Here is an 18,621-nt window from a genome sequence, read left to right on the forward strand (position 1 = left end):
AAACTGCGGAGTCCACGCTGGGTAGAACCTCTCTGAGGCCACCCAACCTTGCGCCATGGTGGATACCAAAATTGACGTCTTTGAGAAGGACCATGAGACTTGCCCAAAGAAAATTGCAAAGAGCTAGAAGATCTCAGAACGACTTACCCAGAAATGACGAACCTACGGAGATTGCTTATAAAGCCGCAAGGGCAAAATTCAAAAAAGAGTTAAATAAAGCCAAGAAAAAGCACTGGCGGGATTTTGTCTCTAAAATGGAGGGCTATGATCCGTGGGGACCGCCTTTACGCGTGATAAAGCTGGGCTCAAGGCCTGGTAAAGTCATGGCGGCTATGCGGCGCTCCGATGGCACCTTTGCGATGGACAGCGCAGAGTCTGCATCCATACTGCTGGAAGCTCTAATTCCACAGGACATACCTACGGCACATGAAGATGACAGAACCTGTCAACTAAGACTATCTGCAATCTTGCCGTTGGAAACTCACCATTCTCCTGAGCTTACCCAGTCGGAGGTGGGATTAATTTTTAATGGCCTCAGGGCGGGCAAAGCCCCCAGACCTGATGGGATTAGCAATGTGATTGCCAGAAGGGCGTGGCTTCGAGCACCTCATGAGATAGTCGGGCTGTATGCTGACTGCATGAGCAGGGGCATCTTCCCGGACTGTTGGAAGAAGGGTCTCCTTAGGATTATACCTAAGATGAGCACACGACCACCGCATGACCCAAAAGCGTACCGTCCAATCACTCTTCTGCCAGTGCTGGGTAAGATATTGGAGCGGTTAATCAGCAGAAGACTGGAGGACCACCTTGAGAGAATCTACCCTATCTTGGAGAGGCAATTTGGCTTTAGACCCGGCAAGTCTACTGAGGACGCTATCAGATTTGCACAGAAATTTGTTGAGGACTCAGAAGGAGTTATTGTGGCAGGCTTCTTTTTGGACATAGCCGGTGCCTTCGACACCGCATGGTGGCCATTAATTCTATCTAAGCTTCGGCTCCGACAGATCCCGGGGGACCTCTTTGCCCTAGTGCAAAGCTATTTTAATAAAATGGAAGTTATATACGACTCTAGCACTGAATTGATTTACAGGGAGACCACCATGGGGTGTCCGCAGGGTTCCGTGCTTGGCCCCTTGCTATGGAATATACTTTTTGACGATGTTTTGACGTTACCTCTGCCACAGGGTTGCGCGCTCGTCGCGTACGCTGATGACCTTCTTTTACTAGTTGGCTCGTCGAGCCGTCCGACACTCGAGCGCGTAGCTAAGGACGCATTATCGAGAATCCTTAACTGGGGTTAGCTTAATAAGCTTGCATTTGCACCTGGCAAAACGGAAGCTATCCTCCTAAAGGGTAGCTCAATGATAAACATAAATAAGCGATCACCCGCAGTGCGCTTCGGCGACTCTGCTATAAGGTTTTCTCGAGAGGTGACCTACTTGGGGGTCGTTCTGGACGAGAAACAGACCTTTTTGAAGCATGCTAAAGTAATTGTAAAAGAAGGTTGCTCGCCTGGCGGGCAACAATTGGGGCCTAAAGCCTCGGGCCCTGAGAATCGCCTACGAGACTATATTCATGGGCATCGCTGGCTATGCCTCCTGCGTGTGGCACACCAAAGCCTCGCTGACAATTGTGAAGAGGGCTCTGCTTAACGAACAGAGGGTTGCTCTGATTGGCCTTACTAAGGCCTATAGGACCACATCTTCGGATGCCCTGGCGGTCCTTGCGGGGGTCTTTCCCCTCGACTTGCACGTTCAAATTAGAGGATCGATCACTCTCCTTATGAGGAGGATCAATACAACTCTCGCCGGTGTCCCTCTGACACCGCCATCGAGAGTGGAGGGCGTGAGCTACAGAAAAACTGTATCTGAGCTGGTCTACAAGACCGCATATGCGGCATGGCAGGCGAGATGGGTGGCCTCCTCTAAGGGCCGCCAGACTTTTCTATACTTTCCAGATGTCTCGGTGAGACACATGACGAGGAGACTGGTGCCTACCCACTGGACTAGTCAATTCATGACTGGCCATGGAAACTTTGCGGCCAAACTGCAGGGGTTTGGTTTGGCAGGACATGGGTCGGGTTGCTCATGTGGACACGACCAGCAGGACGCAGAGCACGTCCTGTAGGACTGTCCACTTATGGGCCCCGAACGAGCGGAGTTGTTTGCCCGGGTCCGACCCCATTCGGGCCCAATAGGACACGCGGACATGGTGGCAACCGAGGCCAATTTTATTTTGCGGCCTTTACTAAATTCGCCAGAGCGTACGGGGGGCGGGACACTCTCGACTCCCCTTGCGACTCTTCAAACTAAAGTCACTCTGATAGTTGCCATATAAATTAACATCATGCATTTGCACTTCGGTGCAAGGTTGCATCACCAGTCCCGTGCGGCTCTGCTCGGGACAAAATGAGGGCTTAAATTCTTTGATCTGGCACACGTAAAGGTTATGTTAGCCGGCCGCGTATGACGTGGCTGCATATACATAACGGGAGCGGAGGTGGGAATTTTACACACCATGATCCATTGCACACTCTTGCGCCTCCTGCCACTCCAGACCTGCAGCGCGTAGATCGCTTTTGTTGCAGGCTGAGGGAGGGCCGGGCATGACGACGGAATCTTTGAGGCTGTGCCACAAGGGTACGAAGTGTCGCACTATTTGGCGGCATCCGGAACACATGTCCCAGCAACGTAAAACTCTCTTCGTAAAGTCTTTTCGTGATAACCTCAATCATTGAAGGCTGCTGTGTCTGCTCACGAAATCGGGAATTTGTAACGTGGTCGTACCAGTGTACCCCTAAGATTCGGCGGAGACATCGATTCTCAAAGCTCAAAAGCCGAGACCTTTGATGCTTAGTAAGACGCCATCTCTCACAGCCATACAGGAGCACAGGTAGCACGCACGCGTTGAACAAACGACATTTGGTCCTCATAGAATACAGCTTTGACCTCCATGCGACTCCAAGTTGGACCCTGGTGAATAAGTATTAATTATTATAACATGTAGTTTTATTCGAATAAACTTTACTATAAGTTTTACTTTCACAATATAGGAAAGCTCCATCAATATACTAAGAAGTGGTTTCATATTTCCACGATTTTTTTATTGAGATAGTTCCGTTACCTCCCGCATTATTATGCACGATCTACTTTGTTTCATTTTGAACAGAAAAAGAGAAAAAGCTCGCTTTGTGTATTCAAATGTATTACAATTTTTCTGTATCATTAAATATCAAATCGGTGTTTAGTGGCTAAGGTAATTTATGGCAACGCTTTGTGTAGGAAAATAATAACGCATGCGCGCGTCAAACTCCATCCAAGTACACCAGGTGTGCGGAAGGTAGAGTTTGTAGGAAGGTGTGATTAATCTTGCAGTAATTAAAGCGGCTGTACTCAGGGTACCTACCTGGTTTTCAATATCGATAGAATGAAATGGGGATAAGAGAGCTTTAAGTGTATCTATAATATAATATGATTACAAGCTTTTGTACTAGGCTTGGACCGATTTTGTTTTTTTGCATTTGTGTAATAGTATTAATAATTGCAGAACAGAATATGACAAAACAGAACATGATAAAACAGAACATGACAAAACAGAAAATGACAAAAAACAGTGACAAAACAGAACAACGATTAATATAACTATGACCTTTCAGGAAAAATATAAAATTTAATATTGAAATTGTCCTATCTCTATTATGTTGATAGATTTTTCATAGCACAGATTTTCAATACGCCATGATAAATCAAATTATATATCTAATTTTTGCATTCCTAATCTCTATAAAGCCTCAAATAAATGGGACTTAAGCTTTAGGCATCTTATTTTAATCAATATAATATGTTCCAAATGATTTGGTGACTAGGTACAACGAAATAATGACCTAAACTTACCTAACCTAACCTTAATAGATTCCACAAAAATTAATGTTTCATTTTTCCTTTGGCTGTTCTGTTTTGTCCGGTTACCCTTTTATATAATATTGCTATTATTGACGTGATCGATTGGGATTTTCTATCATATTTAAAGTATGCATGATTGCTAAAATTATTGATTTGAAATATTGGATAGGCATAAGCGTCGGCGTATAGCGTCGTGGGTCCCAAGTTCGAATCCTAAGTCTGGCAAGAACACAATATATTGTTTTTCAATAGTTTGTGTATGGGTCACAGTATGGACCTAATAGGTTGAGCAAGTGGCTGACATCCATTTCTCGTTAAAACAAAAATCTAATAAAATAAACAGACCTCCGCTCTATAGAGGCCCATATTATGATCTTATTAGGATCGGACATGGTCGAAAAAAAACTCATATAGATTAATTAATGCTTACTTACACATTTTCGATAGTTCGTAAATCATTCTTGGCCATTTATTGGTCGGCATATTGGTATTAAACCGTATGCAGTGAATGAAAAACTGATTATGAAATTTTATATTGGTCTGCCCAAACTGATACCGGACGAATAAGCGTAGCGAAAAATCAAACTTCACTGAGTAAAATCTAACTTTAAATCAAGATTCTCTTTTTATATAATATGACTTCTAAAAATGACTTCAGTTAAAAATTTATTCCTTAGAGTTATTATCCAATATAATTTATCTTAAATAATTGTATAAACAGGTTAAAAGTATCAAGTTCTTTGAATAAAAACAGTTGCCGAAATCATTGGACCGATTTGCAAAACGCAGAAACCAACTCCAACATAATGGGATTTTCATCGATCAGTTCTCTGTCGACAGGGTAATTTGTACGAATTTGAAAAATACGTATCATTAATTTGATAAATAATTTCTATTTGAAGACAATGATGTTTGTATTAAATTTTAAATCCCTTTGGATTAAATTAATGAATTTGGTTGGTTATCTAACTTCCGTTACTTGGTTATCTGGTTGGTCGTCACTTGGTTATCTAACTTCCGGTGCTTGATTCAACTGAACCATTAATAGTGGTACAATTGTAATACTTTGACGTTTAAAAATAAACTTCACGCTGTGTTTATTATCTGTACACATAGTAAGGGGTATTTTGAGATGTTCAACATGTTCATGTGGCGGAGAAATACAGGATGCAAACCACATTCTCTGGGAATGTCCTAAAATGTATACGGAAAGGAAAGAGCTGTTCAAGTCGGTTCGACCAGCTGTTGGTCCTATCGGACAGTCTAACCTGGTTGCCACAAAGGCCAATTTTATTGCATTTAGAAAATTTGCGGCGTCATACTGCCAACGTGTAGAAGTCTTCACTTAGAATATTCGGCATTTTTGTATTAGCTTTAATTTGTTACTTATTATAATTTTTAATATTGCCTCTACGTGCTCATCTCTCTAATGAGTACCGTAACTTAAAGTTATGTAAATTCAGTCAAAGCACATTAATTTGAGTGCATGCCGACCTTAGTGCTAAACTGCTCCTGAAATATTCCCAGTCATAAAAATAAAAATGATGCTTCACACCGAACGTAGGGTTCATGATACGTCCGATTAAGACCGGGTGTGGTGCGCGACGGGTGTGGTTTGGTGGGGCCTGGTATAAGGTTATTGATTGCTATTTATACATAATTTTGATAACTACTCATTTTCGACTCGATGATAACAGTTGAATATAACATAATATTATGCTGTCATTCACATTACGTACGCACTGGTAAGGAGTGAGCAGGCTACATTATTGACTAAGTTACAAATAAGATATTAATGGTTTTGTTAGATGCAATAGGTCTAGAGCTCTCCATAAAGTTTATGAAAGAATCCCTGGGCTGGGCTGATAGCATTGAGAGGGACGCAGAGAGGCTGATTGTAACCGATTGGAGAGCTAAAGCATATGATACAGATTCTTAGATGACGGTCGACTGACGGAATTTTATAAACTTAATGTTAAAACCAAAATTTAAAAATTTCAGTTGACTAATTTTATTTTTCTCTAACAAATAATAGAAAACCCCTTACCTTGCCATAATTTTCCCCATAGAGAAAATTACCGGGAAAAGTATAACATACATAATATCGTATGTAGAGATATATAATAACAAATTAAATATCTATTTTTCGTATTGTCAAGTTATAGCAAACTCGGTAAGGAGTCGACCGCGATAATAAATTCTGCACATCCATTTTTCACTTAGTCAGCCATCCATTGACGCAAATGCCAGATAATAAATAGCTGAATTGATTATTTCAATAAAAATAATATTATTTTGATTGTATAAATTGCGAATAATATTTCACCGGAGTGGTCACTCGAATATAAGTTCCCTACATGTTAGAATCTCACTCTCTATATTGCTTCGCACAACATCTTATTGTACCGAGGTTCGGACCTAGGAACATTATCATATTAAGTATTTTAACATAACTACTGTAACATACTATTTTACCAACTGTTTACGCCGCAAATAAAACTCGCTCTTGCGTTCATCTTCGACTTCTTCATCATCATTCTCAACTCCAAGACCTACAAGTAGAAGACTCCCACAGTGGTATGCCAAATCGAACCCCACATATATGTTGTATATATTTTTTAATATAGTAATAATATTAATATTTTCTAATGCCTTATCCCTCTAGCTAAGTTCGGGCATGACTGTTACCCAAATTGCTTCTGAATGCGTCCCGGCTCGATTGTCTTGTTAACGCGCCGCCGGACAAAGCCTCCGCGAAGGCTCTATTCGGGAAAGCGATTTCCGGAAAGGGCCTATCTACACACCTACCTGCAATCAACGTTCATTATTACGGGATCCATCTTGAACGCTTCTGGCGCGTCGGTGACACTTACATCACTTACCTGCGTCAGGTAATCTTAATTTATTGATAAATGATAACGCCGTGATTTGTGATCACACCTGCTTTTATAATCGATTAACGTTTCTGTAAGTGTTCTTTAATTAATATCTCCTGTGGGTGTGAAGATTTTTTATTCAAGAACTCATCATAAAAATAATAAAATACAAATAAAAAAGCCTTTTTATTTCTTACAAACAAAAGTAAATGACAGTAAAGTTAATTGATAATATCTAATGAATATAATATTATATAACCTATGAATACATCTATTATGTAAATATATCTATCTATGATTGTATTATCTACTTATTTTCTAGTTTAAATAATATTTATTATTATTATTTTTTTATATTTTTGTGTAATAGATATTACGAGCATATACATTAAGATTTTTTATTTTGTATATGATACTATTAGATAATGTTTATAAATTAAGCAGTGATATGTAATTAGTTTGTTTGGTTTGTAAGAACCTCTCTTCGGGTGAAGGCCTCCTCCAAAGAGTCCCACTGGACTGTTTTTGGCTATTTGTAGCCAATTTTGGCCCGCTGTCTTTATGATGTCGTCTTGCCATGTCGCACGGGGTCTTCCTCTATATCGTTTCCCTTTTGGGCCGTTCCATGAAGTAATTATTTTTGTCCATCTCTCATCTTGTAGTCGCGCTACATGACCTGCCCATTTCCATTTAAGTCTTTGAGCATGGATTAGAGCGGCTGTGGCTTTTGAAATATTTCTTATTTTTGTTTGTCTTATTTTTTGTCTTTTGTTGATATTTAGCATACTACGTTCCATACAGCGTTGGCAGCTGGTGATTTTGTTCTTTACTATGCTAGAGTATCTCCAGGTCTGACAGGCATATGTTAAACATGGTAGGAAACATGAGTACGTCACTCTAGTTTTTATCTTTGCTGTCATATCGCCTTTAAATATTTCCTTATTCTCAAGAACTCATTATTTATCTAAAAATCGCTCCTATCTACTGCCAGTACTTACGTTGATATGTGTCAAAAGGCAAACAATGAATTTGCTCTATAATATTATAATTGTCATACCTACAGAATAGCGTATGAAAAATAATCATTGATACTAAATTACAGCAACATGGGTTGAACACATCAACCAATGAATGATCACAGCTTTTAAAGTTTTGTCTAATAAGATCTCTTACTATCTGGCGTGGAGAAATATTATAGTATAACAATAAATTACATGCTCTAGAAAAATGTCCCCATTTATTCGCATATCAGCTGGATGCATACATGTCAAGTGAGATGGTCTAGTGCAGCGATTTCCAAGCTGATAGGCGCGCCTTCCTGGGGAGGTGCGGAGTGTTGCAAAGGGAGGCCCGAAAAATTTAACACAATTAATGTAGCCACAGGTTTGCAGTTTGCCAATGCATAGTTTATAAAACGGCCGCTAGTTATAAACAAACAATCCTATAAAAGGTTGTTTGCAAACCTTAAGATATGGAGACTAATTTTATAATATAATTTTATAATAGTAAAAAAGTCGCCTGCGGTGCTACTTCACGTCTATTACATAGCTTAAATATGTGGTTGTATGTTACAATTTGATGTGTGAAATATATTATGATAATTGATAATATACTTAAATGATAACTCTTGTGTATAATTTAGGAAACAATACTTTAGAGCACCACACTGCCCTTAACCTCAGCAATAGGTAGGTGGGCCCGCCAAAGATCCTGGCCTAAGGGCCCGCTTCAGTATGTGGGCCCATGATAGAATCCATTTGTCAATGAACGATGATGAATTTGGATTGACTACTATTGAAAAGGAAAAATTAGTAGAATTATCATGTGATAATTCATTGAAACAAAAACCCTAGTTCAATTTTGGTTGAATCAAAGCGAGGAATAATATAATACTTTGTCAAGAAAAGCAATGCAAGTTGTAACTAAAGTACTGCTAACATTCGTAACATCATATTTATGCGAAACGGGATTTTCTGCATTAGCTGCAATGAAATCCAACTATCGATCCCGTTTAGTAGAAAAAGAGCACTTTGTACTGAAAATCACATTAATCGCATGAAAAATAAATCAATTTGAATTATAACAACCTTGTTTATTTTTATATATTTTTTTCTCATTTTTGTATTAGAACATTTTTAACTATTTAAAAATGTGTCTATTATTTAATAAAATAAAGGGGGAGGGGAGGCGCCAAGATTAGATTTTTTTGAAAGGGGGGCGTAGTAACATAAAGTTTGGAAACCACTAGTCTAGTGATTAGTTAGTCATGTTTTAACAAACGATAATTTATCATAATTTTATTGAGCATACATACTTCGGAAATATAATCACATTGGCTGGAATCCGATGGACGTGTGACGTGCAAGTGCGAATTATTAAATGAATCATAAATATTTTTTAGATAAAGTAATTAATAAATATTTTAATAAGATAAAAAACGTTAATTATCAATGTTTGCTTAATTATAGCAGCCTAATTAAGCCGTACTATAACACTGGTATTGGTATAGTAACGAAAGAAAGTGTGAGTAGCTTTTATCGTTTCTAGTTGTACCGACCCTTGACTGGCTAGAACATAAGAGAAAATAAACACCAAAGCGTCTATATACAAAATACACATTCATTAAATCGGAGTTTTTTAAAACCGTAATGCCTTAATTTTTATTCAAAAAGTTTTCTAATTACCCTTCAAACGATGTTAATGTTTTTTAAATGGCGCAATAAAACTCCGATGAACACCAAACAATGGAAAAAAGTATTTCAATGAAGTTCATTTAAAGTATTAGTTAGCTTTGAATACCTAATTTAAATAAAAAATGTTTTAAAAATAAATCGCACTATTGATTGGAATTTATAATTATTCGAAAAAACCAATACAATATTGTTGAAATCGTTTCTATAATTATTTTGATTTGACATAATCTTACTTTGACAATGAAAAAGATAGAGAAATTAAAGTAATAAAATTAAATTATGTAATATTTTTTTTAAATATTACCTATACTGAATACTATAATAATATTATAACTTCAAGATTTATTATATAAAAAAGTTTACAAATAATTAAATTTAATTGACAACATCAGTGGCGAGGCGGCTCTCGTGATGCAGTGGGTAAGGCGCTGGCCTTCCACCCGAGAGTTCTGGGTTCGATTCCCAGTCATGACAAAAACATTTTATGTGTTTTCTCAATGCCTGGGTGGTTGTGATTGTTCAAAATTACTAACAACCACCTTGTACGAAAAAGCAAGGACATGGTTATTAATAATTCTAAATTGTGGCGAAAGGTGACTTTTGGAAAGAGGTAGACTGTGGATATTAGAGAAAAAAGAGCACACTTGTCAGGCATAGGTACTTACGAGAAATAAGAAGATAATACGATATTACCACTAATGAATAGGTACACAATAATGCTAACGGCACACTAATAATTCAATGAAACTTCAAAAACTCACTGACTTGGTCAATTTAGGGGAAAGTTTGAAACACCAATGACAGCGTTCTAATTAAATTGCTTCACATGTGTTATGGACGAATCGATGGCCCAAATAATGATAAGGCTACGCGTGAAGATCGTAATATTAATTCGAAACCGACTCAGTCCATTTTTTTCTAAATGGGATGTTATTATAAGGCTATTAAAATTCACAATATAAAGTTTTCGGAATTAAAGTAGCTAATTAAATACTAAACCAAACTGTCAACATCTTCCTGAAAACATAAACACACACCCTTACCAACTAACCCGCCACGTACCATAATCGGTCTCAATCAAGCGTATCACGAGTCCCCAGTCACGAGAAACTACATTTAGATGTGAAGCATCAGCTGTTTTCCTCACTGGTAATGTCTCAGAAGCAGACTCCCAAGACGGAGGTCGCCACGCTCTCAAGTGAGCTTTGACTGATTCTAATGATTTTACTCTAATACAAATTACTATGGTAGAGAAAAGCACGAAGAATTAATAAAAATAAAAGGAATTTATTATTATATATTAAAAAAAAAAACAAAGCTAATCAAGATGGACAGTAAAATTTATGTGAAAAAATCTTCACACCAGGAGTAAGACGCAGCAGTTTTTTTTTAATGCAATATAATTGGCCTTTGTGGCAACCAGATTGGATGACCTGATGGGTCCAATAGATGGTTGGACTGACTTGAGCATCTCTTCCCTCTAGGTGTACATTCTTGGATATTCCCAGAGGAACATCTTCTTGAAAATGTGATTTCCTATACCCAGATGATAAAAAAGTATAGTGTAAAGCAAATAAGTACTTGTTGGTCTTAGGATATGGAATAACTCAGAAAACAATTGATAATGGAACTAATTATGTATTTGTTTTAAATTAATACGGTTTCCAGCGTTAAGCATATATAATTTTTAAATAGTCCCAGGGTGAGAGAGAGAGATCATTATTTCATCTCACTCTATGGGTTGTTGTTTATTTTTGTGGTCTTGACAATGGTGTTGCAACCGAAATATCTAGCGACTTAAATAACAACGAGTAGATATTATATAATTCCACTTTTATTAAATATTTAAGTGGACCGGTTTTGTCCACCTCAGGGGGACATAGTCAATTTTTTAATGAAAGTGGAATTGGTCCAGTAGCAATATGTATTCTTAATCCAATGAAAACAAATACGTATGAATGAAAAAGTGTGCACAATTTTGTCATATCACCCAAAGTATAATACCAACACTATTATGATTTGGTTAAACAGGGCTTATTTGATTTTTAAAAAGAAACCAACACCGTCTGTAAATTATTGTAGTCTTAGTTCAATAAAAACAAATACGTACGATTAACAAAGTGTAATGTGCACTATTTATGGCGGATCCAGCCTACCTCCACCCTTTGCTACTTGTAGATAGTAGTATATATTAGTAGTACTGTAGATATTAGTACCATAAATTTCGTTTTATTAAATTAATAACATAATGCATAATTTTAGATATTTTATTAGCAGACTATTATCTATTATGGATTGGTTTCGCAGGGTAACATTTTAATTTTAAAAAACTAATCACACAATCTGTGAAAGGTAGTCTTATTTCAATGAAAACACATACGTAGGTATGACTGATAAAGTTTAGTGTGCACTACTTATGGCGGATCTTAACAGCCAACCTCCACTCTTCGCTACTTGTAGATACTAGAATAATAGTAGTAGTGTAGTAGATAGTAGAACTATAAAATTGCGTTTTATTAAATAATTGATAACAAGTAAACTTATTCATCATTAATTTGTAAAATAGAATTTTACCAAATAGATGCTGACTCAATTAATTAAATAATTCAGTAAATAAGTTAGTTTAAATTTTAAAATAATTACTATTATCGTAATAGTTACTTTGCATTACAACCAAATAATCATTTTTCATTCTTTAATGGCCACTACTGTCAACTCATATTATCATGTCACACGGGAAAAAAATAAAACGAAAAAATTCATTTATATTCAGGCAGTAAAAGAAGATGAAAAAACGATTAAGAGGGTTTGTAGGGTTAGGGGATGGGGTGAAGGTTGGTTCTATTGTTTTGTGGTCTACGATACGTTATATTGTTTATATTTAATGCGGGAAGAAAGACATTTCTCTTCTCAGAATAAGTCCGGCCGGCTTAGGTCTGACGGGTGTGCCTGACTAATGCCACTGCACCAGAATTGCGCGGGAAATGGTCTAAGATGGCGGACTTATGGGAGAGTTCACCGCAGCTTCTGAAAAGTTTTCCGACATAGTGAAAACTTCACGAGAATGGTTTTATTATGAAATTATAGTATTGCCCATAAATTATCTAACACCACTATAATAATTATTATCCTTCTGGAAAGAGGAAACCATACAATTAATTTATTTAAGTTATATACTATTCAATTCTTTTTTTACAGCCTGGGTGTCGCCTTTCGTTATTTTCAAATAATTGTGTGTACTCAACGCTCGAAGTAGGTATATATCTGAAATGTTTTCAAGTTATGTATGTTCAATATACGGAAAGATCCATTTTCAAAATCTGAATTATCCATTGAATAAAAAAACTGGTTTAATAAAAATTGTTAGCAAGTTCAAGTAGTCGTTATAACTAAAAATATTTGGCGAGAGCCGGGCGTCGTTTAGTAATTAAGGTAATTAATATTCCTTGATTAAATACACAAAACCCGATAGTCAATAATAACGGAGTATGATAAGCATTTAATGTATGACTTTGAGTTTGAATTGTCATCATTTGATAGGAGGCACGTAACATAATTGGTTAATGCACAGATTGGCGCGACACCAGGTTCAAATCACGTAGAGTTTCGTTTTTTTTTCTTTCAAATATATTTTTTTCTAGTGGGTATATTATATCTGAGGTGTTTAGCTAAGTTTAGTAAAGTTATGTATGTTCAATATACGAAATGTAACATTCTTAAAATCTTGTGAATTATTGATTGAATAAAATAAATGGTTTATTAATACATGTGTTAGTGAAGGACTCAGATCGAATACAACATTAACAAAAACCTTTTTTCGTAAGAAATCGAACTTCCTTCAAATTTTAAAATAATGTATTTTCCTCGTAATATAATAATATATAGTGTATGTACCGAATTTTATATCTGTGGATAAACGGATAATATACGACAATTATTTGAAGTAACTTTTTATTTTATTCAATGAATAATTCACAAGATTTAAGAATTTACCATTCTAATTTTTGAACATACATAATTCTAAATAGAATAGAGAAAAAAAATCGAAAAAAGTAAAACCCCCGCAGAAATCAAACCTGCGTCTTTTGGGTATCGCGCCCTGTGCATTACCACTATGCTACGACCGCTATATTTAATTGCGACACATTTTAACTATTGGCTTTTATTAATACCTGCTCATAAGCGCATAATTCACAAGATTTAGGAATGTACCATTCTAATTATTGAAGTGTTTTTAGAATTATGTATGTTCAATTATTTATTATTAAAAAATAACAAAAAACATTGCTGATTTGGGCTGATGTATTTATATTATATAATAAATTTAATACAGAATTGTTTTATATTACTCTGTATAATATGTGGCGCAATGACCAAAATCTGTGATTCAATGATTTCAAAGGATAATAAAACATCGGTGTGTGTACTTAAGTATGCCCGTTAGAAGTTATACTTCTTTCCGACCATGTTCGATCCTAATAGAATTAATGGGCCTACACAGAGTAGAGGTTTGTATTAACAGATTTTGTTTTTTACGAGAATGTCAGCCACTTGCTCAACCTATTAGGTCCATACCCTGACAGACACAAATTGAAAAACAATATGTGTACTTGTCAGACTCAGGATTCGAACATGAGACCCACGGCGTGATGGTCCAACGCTTAAACCGCGCGGGCACCGTGGGTATACTTCTTTGGCGTAACAAAACTTGTGATAAACTAGATTCTTTGACTAGCTCTTAATTATCTTGTTAAATTACACACTCATGAAAAAAAGACCGCTTATTGGAACGCCGTTGGTTTATTTCTATACACTTTAACTTATATTACTAAATTATATAATGGTTTCTCGTTTTTAAGTACCAACTGTCTATCTGTCGTTTAATTGTTTGTTTACGTAAGGAATTGCAAATGGCCGACAATAATAAATTCGCTGCCTGCGGAACGGAATAATTATTCTAAACTATAATATTATACTGTACAATCGTCACGATTGCAGTATCATACTGTGGCTTAAAGGTAGTGCGTTCGGCTGATAACCGAACAATCGGTGGTTCGAATTCAATCAAGTGCGTTTTTTTCGTGTGAAAAAATAAAGTATGTGTTACATGAGTCACACGCCAAAAATACACTCTGATCTGATTTCCCAAACGCGCTAAAAGAAGTATAACTTCAAAAAGTTAAATTAAAATATAAATAACCGAACTGTGAAAATAAACACCACTGCTTTAGAAATAAAATAGGTCCGTATTTTCTAAAATACTACTGAAAGAGGTAGTTTGTATCTTTGATAGAATGATAATGTTGTGCATTTTTTTTACCAAAGACTCCTTTGATATAAAAAAGGTCTTTTTTTGGTAACTTCTTGAGATATGGATGCCGAGATTTGGGTGGAAGACTTATTAAAATTACTGTATTAGGCCGAGGACAAAATAAGGGTAAATAAACAACTTTCATGAATAATATAAAGAAGCGTAGTCGGTTATTTTCTAAAGAAAATATCATTTTAGTTTTCAGAATCATGAGTAGGTAAGAAGCAAAAGGGGTTATCTACATTTTTACCACGTTTTTCGTAGCTCGTATTCTTGTTTGTCCGGTGGTTTTTTATCCAGTACAAATCTTTCAATCGATTTTTAACTAACTTCCCGACTAGCTAGATATTTGAAACTTTTAGAATACCTCAGAACACGATGCCAATGCATTCTTTGAATACTTTTAGCCATCTTTAAGTAGAATTGAATTCATTTTCAGTTAATTCTGTTTAGTATGAAAAGTTATTTTGGATGAAATCCGTAATCCAATCCAATATTTTTGGTTGCTAAGGGGGTGGTCCTAGCGACTTATTTATTAATATATACGTGCGTTACTATGGAAACCAAAATTATATTTCAGTATTCTATATTTGTTTGTTTGTTTGTTTCAAAATAGCAAAAAATGATTTGCTGACAATTGCTTTATTTGTCCTAAATAATTATTACATATAATTGTCAAGTTTATATGATTCACCAGAAAATTTGAAAACGTGGTATATAAAAAGTTCTTTTTATCTTGTAATTATTGAAATTTTTAACAATCACTATTTGAAATATTAAAAGTAGACTCAACACCTTTATTTTTTTATATTTAAACAAGTATCATGTAATTAACTATATCTTTTCTCTTCTTTCGGCTGAGGATCGTGACCACATTTCAATTTCATCATCCACTGAGCGACCAAGTTTTTCCATCCTTCTTGATCTTCCGCTTCTCTCGGGGCAGAATGGATCGTGCCCCCAGTCAGCTCTTTCACTTGGTCGCTCCAGCACGCAGACGCTCTTCCTCTGCTTTGCCTTCCCTGGAGGCCACCCAAAACCACCAGTCTCTCCAGGTTGACCGGTTCACGCCTGACAAGTGACAATATGTCCAAAAAACTACATAATTTGTCTCAGACATATTTCTTTTATTCAACGAATAATTCGCAAGATTAATGAATGTACCATTTTAATTATTGAACGTACAATTCTGAAAACATAATTTGGAGAGCGCTTATTAGCAGGTATTAAAAATTCCAATATTTAAAAATTGTCGCAATTAACCATGGCAATAACGCACAGGGCGCGATACCCAAAAGACGCAGGTTTGATTCCTTCCGGCTGTCTTACTTTTTTCGAAAAAGATTTTTTCTATTAGCTATATTTTCTCATGAGTATTTTCAGAATTATGTATGTTCAAATTATCAAATAATAATATTATAATAAAACTTCATATAGGTGACATTATTGTTATTAAAATAAAAGAACGTGTAAAACAATAGTATCTACCAGTAGCGAAGGGTGAAGGTAGGCTGTTAAGATCCGCAATAAATAGTGCACATTAAGCTTTGTCAGTCATACGTATTTGTTTTCATAAAATAGGACTATAGTAATTTAGAGATGGTGTTAGTTAGTTTTTAAAATCCAATTAAACTATGCGAAAACCATGCCATAATTAATTATTAATAGAAAAAAAATACTAGTTTATTCAAAAGGTATCTAAAATTATGAAATTAAATCATACATAACTTTGGATATTTTATAGATAGAATATTTTTTTTATTCATTATAGTTTCGTTTAGGCAAGGTTTAAATAACCAACAACATATTGTGTAATATGTAGGTATTCTTAATCCAACGAAAACAAAATAAATAAGTATGAATTAAAAAGTGTGCACAATTTTGTCGAATCGCTCAAAAAATACCAAAACTATTATGGTTTGGTTTAGGCAGGGTGTAATTAATTTAAAAAAAATAACCAACCCCAAATTTTTTTTTTTTTAATTTTTTTTAAATAGCCATATTTCAATAAAAACAACAAAAAACAAACAAAGTTTATCGTGCACTATTTATTGCGGATCTTAACAGCCTACCTCCACCCTTCGCTACTGGTATTTATTAAGCAAATGATCGAATACTGGAACTAGGTAACGTGTAGGGAATCCAACAAAATCAGCCAATGAGATATGTCACTAAATATAATATGACGTACATACTAATAACAAATAACAATGTTAAGGTATAATAATTATTATCCATAATTGGTAAACTGAATGCATCAATCGCGCTAGGTACCAACATACCAGGCTTAAGAAGGAATATTATAGTTAAATACACACTGACAGGCTAAGCCTCTCTTTATTATTATTTAAAAACATAATAATAACTTTTTCTTATTCTTCTTCTTCTTTGTCGTGTCGGGCCTTCAATAGCTACAATGTGTAACTCCAAAAGTTGGCGAAGGCAACACCATTTTCCTCGGCTTGTAGGATCTCGTCGAAATTGCAGCTTACTGGGCAAGCCTTGCATGAAAATAAGTGTTCAATGTTTTGTATTTGGTCATCGGAGAAACTCCATTTTATCATGTTGTCTCGGTTGCACCTTACCGTGGTTCTCAGTCTGTTTAGGGCCTTCCATGTACGGTATCCGATAGTTGCGAGGTGCTCAGCTAGCTTTACCCAATCTTAGAGAATCTCAGAGGCTAGGTTCGCCTTGCATGCGGGTATTCGATCTTCTTCGGGTGGGACGGTCAGAGGTATGGTTATCCAAATTCAAATTCCAATCAAGTACCTTCGGCCGATAGTTTTATTTTTTCTATACTATTAATTAATTACGCATTTGTTCTACTTTCGGTAATATTTTCATATTACTTTCATATGGGTATATAGCAAAAATTCGTAAATTATTTGTATCATAAAATTAATCCTTTTCACCAAAGAATGGCTGTTTCAAGTTTAAGGTGATCGGCCTCGTCATAGCGATACAATATTAAAAATCAGTGCAGTATATCCTCACATCGATAGATTATTTAAAAACATAGTTTTATTTAGGTACTTATGTATTTTTTGTGAATTACGTTTACAAAACAAATATAGTATAAGCTGGCTCTCACATCAAACTAACTTCATCTGCCGCACAGCCATAAATCAAACCTTCCAAGAACGTCAATTCGGAGTTGCATAACAAAACCACGCACGTCTACCTAGCGATAGTCGCACGTAACCTTCGAAACGTATAAATATTTGGAGGCGACGATCGGCGAGCCGGTATAGGAATTACCAATTCGTAGGTATTTGTATGCATCCTGGCGTCTTTTTCTTTTTTTTTGATTTTGATTTGATTTTCTTTCAAACTAAAAAGTCGCATTTGACAAATCTGCCGAGCTGCATTTGGCAACGTGTGTTTTGTGAATAACGATGACGTCACATCGACGTATTCGACACGTTGCAGGAGAGATGAGTTTTAGTGTGAGAGTCGGCTAATAAAACATCTCCTCGTGATTATTTTCTGGATAAACCAATGTTTCATTGTCTTCAAATAAACATTAATTATAACCAGTTTTATGACTGACAAGACTTCTGAAAGTATAAAAGATTCATTTAAAATATTAAAATCTTTTAAATAATCTCCAACTACTATAAAAACAATTGAAAGCAACGATAAAGGATAATGACAAAGTTTTTAGCTCACTATTTATAGTCTTTGACAATGTGTCCTGAAAACAATCACTGCTCCCAAAAATTGATGATCTCCTTGCTTTAGGTCTAGACTAGACTAGACTTAGAAAATAAACAAAACAAAAACAATGCTGAAGAGTTCTGTCACTTGTTTGTGAAGTAAAAAGTGACCGCATCTGATTT

This window comes from Rhyacophila brunnea, unplaced genomic scaffold, assembly GCF_057557595.1.
Source record: "Rhyacophila brunnea isolate RB1 unplaced genomic scaffold, BYU_Rbru_1.0 scaffold_20, whole genome shotgun sequence".
Lineage (NCBI taxonomy): Eukaryota > Metazoa > Arthropoda > Insecta > Trichoptera > Rhyacophilidae > Rhyacophila > Rhyacophila brunnea.